The sequence below is a fragment of the Ranitomeya variabilis genome, chromosome 5 (genome assembly GCF_051348905.1).
Source record: "Ranitomeya variabilis isolate aRanVar5 chromosome 5, aRanVar5.hap1, whole genome shotgun sequence".
Taxonomy (NCBI): Eukaryota; Metazoa; Chordata; class Amphibia; order Anura; family Dendrobatidae; genus Ranitomeya; species Ranitomeya variabilis.
In genome coordinates this window covers 26500506-26505263 of record NC_135236.1, presented here as the reverse complement: position 1 = coordinate 26505263, position 4758 = coordinate 26500506, and the positions used below count along the sequence as shown (strand labels likewise).

Genomic DNA, 4758 nt, shown 5'->3' with positions numbered 1-4758 from the left:
GCAATAACGGGTGATCAAAAGAATGTATCTGCCCCAAAATAGTATCATTAAAAACGTCAGCTCGGGGCACAAAAAATAAGCCCTCACCCAACACAAGATTAAGAAAAATGGAGACGCTACTGGTCTTGGAAAATTGTGCTTTTTTTTTTTGCAAAGTTTGGAATTTTTTTTCACCACTTAGATAAAAAATAAACTAGTCATATTTGGTGTCTATGAATTAGTAATGTCCTGGAGAATCATATTTCAGGTCAGTTTTAGCATTTAGAGAACCTAGCAAAAAAACCAAACAAAAAACAAGTGTGGGATTGCACTTTTTTGCAATTTCACAGCACTTGGTTTTTTTTCCCATTCTCTAGTGCACGACATGGTAAAACCAATTGTGTCATTGAAAATTACAACTCGTCCTGCAAAAAACAAGCCCTAATATGGCCATATTGAGGGAAAATTAAAAAAGTTATGGCTCTGGGAATGAGAGGAGTGAAAAACGAAAATGTAAAACCGAAAAAAAGCTCTGGGAGTTAAGGGGTTAATCTTGATATTTCTCACAGCTTCCTTTTCCCAACTTCAAACCTTGAGTACTTAGAGCGTTTCTTATTAGCAGCTGAGGCCAGACTACCCTGCATCTTCTTCAAGTTTTTTTCTTACTTTAAACCAGCTACCATTTAATTTATCCACAGACTTTTCAATTTCCATAGTATCTATCACAATGGTCAAAATGGAACTGAGATGAGAATGCAACTCAAGATTAAAGAAAAGCTGAAACGTTGTCATGGATAAATTAATGGTAGATATAAGCGAATAGATTAGAACAGAATTAAATTCTTACATTTTACAAAAATATGCGTTCTCTAAAATGGTTACCATGGACAAGTGTAGCGTAAGCTACTCCATTTACCAGATCTTCAGACTTCATAATTTATTGAATTTTCTCACAGACCCCTGGGTTAGTGCTATAAAGTTGGCTACAGGCCGGTGGTGCAGGCTGGCATGAATGATCAGGTAGCTGGCTCCGAACCAGTAGGACAGTTGCGCTACAAAAGCATAACATAGGAGAATCTTCCGCAAACAGGCTGAGTTCCTGGAGGACAGACTAGGAAAAAAAAAAGGAAGACGTATTGTTTGTGAACTATGAACAGTAGCAGGAGCAAGTCCCTAATGATATATTTTAAGACATGGGGGTCAGTGGGTGCTCTAGTCCACTGGCTCGAGAAACATGGACAAGGGATCATCCCACTGAATGCCCACTCTCTTTTTAGTGTGGGTATAATACTACTCAGACAACACAGGGTGAGGGTAAAACAGTGTGGCAATAATTTATTGAACCACTGACAAGCAACAATATATAGAACAGTCCTAGCAACTACCCAAAATGGTGCACAATACAGTCTCACCCTTCAGCTGACACACCAGGATAACAGCAGCTGTGACTTCAGAGCTTTGAGGGCCAATTAGCCCACCTGTGACATGCACAGAGAGGAGGTAATGACAACCTTACGAAGCTGACCAAGCTTGATGTACGAGTCCAGGTGACCTGATTGTCCTAACCAGGATTCTCCAAATGTCTTTGAAGGTTCAGTTATGGTCAAAGAAGCAGCTCTCTACTTTTTTAGTTGGAGCCATGATGCCACGGTTACTGTAATGTGCAGTCTCTCTAAACACAGGGAGATCCTCCATTTTATAGCTCACAACTTCTCATTCAGGCATTCCTCCACAGGCTTGGCGGAAGGTGGAAGGAGGCCTTCCATCACTGCTGGAGTGTTCAAACAACATTCATAGATTGTTCTTCATATGTGGAGAACACCAATGGGTCATCAACATATTAACAAACATTGTTCACTTATCATGTTTTGCAATGGCAGTAGAAAAATACTAGTACTGCAATACTAGGACAGATACAATAAGTAATCAGCAGCCGGTCAACGAATGGCAGCTATTGAACATTAATTTAATTGGCAATAAAAGTAATCATTAATTCTCACATGAACTCAAGCTTGTGGTCAATAATGACATAATACATCTGGATAACTACGAATAAATGCTGTGTCCTCACAATATGTGACAAAAGAAAGCTCAACATGTTCCTCTATCCATTGTTACAGGGCAAATTATCTTTCCGGCAAGCAAGTCTAAACCAAATATAGAAAGAGAAAAAATGTTTGCACCACTCAAATTTAAGAAATCCAGTATTTTCCATTCAATCCATAGAAAGTTGTGTTGCACTATTTGGAAAGTTGCTGATACACTGCATGTCAGTAAGTCTCTGCATGTTGAAGCTAGAAATGAATAAATCTCCCAAATTTCAAATTTAGGAGATTCAATCGAATTTGGCCAGGAAATAGAATTCCCAACTTTATTATATGTAAAATAAAGGTGCCTGAAGGCCATTAATAGTCGTTACCTAAGTTTTGATATCTGTCCACATCCTAGTGCAGAATCGATAGGAGCGTTGGTAATGTGATGGGTGAAGACGGCATGTTATTTTAAATATGTTTACTTCTTCCCGGCCCTAAAATGTTGATCAGCCAGAAGCAATATTGTTGAATTCAAAGAAATCAAATCATAAAAATAGTGGATTCTGACCAATCTTTTTTTTGTAAAATTTGAAGTTAATTTAATTTGCCTTTAATTGCTTTACTTATCTTTTAATGGTTTGATAATAGTGCTTTGGTTAATGATTTGATTGATAGTTGAATAAGGCCTTCACATATTACCAGTGAGCTGAACATTTCAATTCATTTTGTTTAAAAAAATGTATCCCATCTTTTCCATCTCGTTGTTCCTCAGACTGTAGATAATGGGATTCATCAATGGTGTAACTACTATATACAACAGGGATCTGTATTTGTTGATATTGGATGAGCTCGCATCAGATGGAGTCATGTAGACTACGATTAGGGTGCCGTAATAGGCACATACTGTGGTCAGGTGGGAGCTACATGTGGAGAAGGCTTTTCTTCTACCATGAGAAATGTTAAGGATCGTAAAGAAAATACAAAAGTAGGTAAGAATGATAAAAACAAATGGAAAAAAAATCATAAAATGTCATAAACAAAGTCTTGCAGCATTACATTGGAAATATCTGAAGTGGCTAATTCTATTAAGGGACCAATGTCACAATAGAAATGGTCCATGTAATTCAAGCCACAGAACTTAAGCTCAATAATAACAAAGGACTCACTTGACATGGACACAGTAACCAAAAACCAGGCTCCGATAACAAGTCGAAGGCAAAGATCTGGACTTATTAGTGAGGAATAGCGTAACGGATGACAAATGACCAAATACCAATCATAAGACATAATGGCAATGAGGAAACATTGAACAGATCAAAATATACTAAAGAAATAAGGCTGTGTCATACAACCCCAAAGGGACAAAACTCCTTCCTCAACAAACATAATGCCTAACATCATGGGGATAACGTTGGTGGTCAGTAAGACATCTGCTATGGATAAATGCTTCAGGAAGAAAAACATTGGAGTTTTGAGGTGGTCAATGATGGTCACTAGAAGGATAATGAGAAGATTTCCTCCCAGTATACATATGTAGCTCAAGGTAAGCAGAAGGAATAGAAGAGGTTTGTATTTGGAATCCAACAAGACGTATCTGAGTGACTTGTGTCTAATTCACATCACACGTAATTCATATAGCAATAAAAATCCAAAAACTATTTTCTCTATAAAGTCTGGGAATGTAGCCCACTCAAAACAAGGTATATATTATACTTAGCCATGGTTTTCATTATTAGCAGAGGCTCAATAGGATTTTGGGATATTTTCATCAGTGAAATGATATCTTCGCATTGTTGGCTCTTCTGTTATAAAGGTGAAATGTTCCAGACGTTCCCATCTTTTATAGTCTCAGAAGAACATAGCAAATGTCCACTGGATCCTGATTGTCACTCTCTAGTGAATGTTCTAAACAAAAGAGACTGGATGTTTATATGAATTGATAGTTATCTTGCCTTCAGAGAATTTTGGAAAAAAAGCTTTCCTGTTTTGTATGTTAAATACCCAAGCTGGGCAAATTCTTGCTTCTGCTTAAAGACTCTACGGCTCGCATCTGCACCATTTTCCCTGCTGTACTGCAGGCAGAGACCAAAACATAAGCACACATGCACCGGCACGTCTTTCCTACTTTTGCTTACTGGAACCATTTCAACAGTATTGTTGTGTTCCCTGCCGTCATGAGTTGCAGAAGAGAAGTACAAAATAGAATTGGATGGCAAAAGCAATAGAGAATACTGATGAACGAATACATTTGGCACTATTCGTTACTCACACGAATAGTACGGTATTCGGGATATTCATTGCTCGCCATGTAATTTGCTATTCACTTCGGTATATTTGAGTGAACCTCACAGCATGTTTGGCACTTTATTTGCAGCCAAAGAACATACTGGTCTTGCTTGCCCATCACAGTAATACCGCCCCATCTTTGGTGTGATATTACTGTGATTGGCTGCTTGAACAACGGGTGTTTGTCAGGCTGTCGTGTACATGGCAGTGCGGCAAACACAGCTTCAGATCGGCAGTCAAATCATCACCGCCAGTCAGAGAGCCATGATTCTCACACAGTAAAAGACAATGTGAGCCAGCAGCTGTGCTCTAAGGTATAAAGTTATAATGCTCACCTCCGGTCACTGGTGTCAGCTGATGGGACTACAGCTCCAATCAGCCGGCGACTGCTGCCGCTAATAACAGCGAGAGCAGGAGCTGCTGATGGGTGTATTCATCAGCCAGCTCCTGTGCTGTAAAT

General features: G+C 38.8%; 1 pseudogene; it reads right to left on the bottom strand.

The window, feature by feature from the left end:
* Nucleotides 1-2727: 2727 nt before the first annotated feature.
* LOC143774755 (olfactory receptor 5G9-like) lies at nucleotides 2728-4156 on the bottom strand (annotated as a pseudogene).
* Nucleotides 4157-4758: the final 602 nt, after the last annotated feature.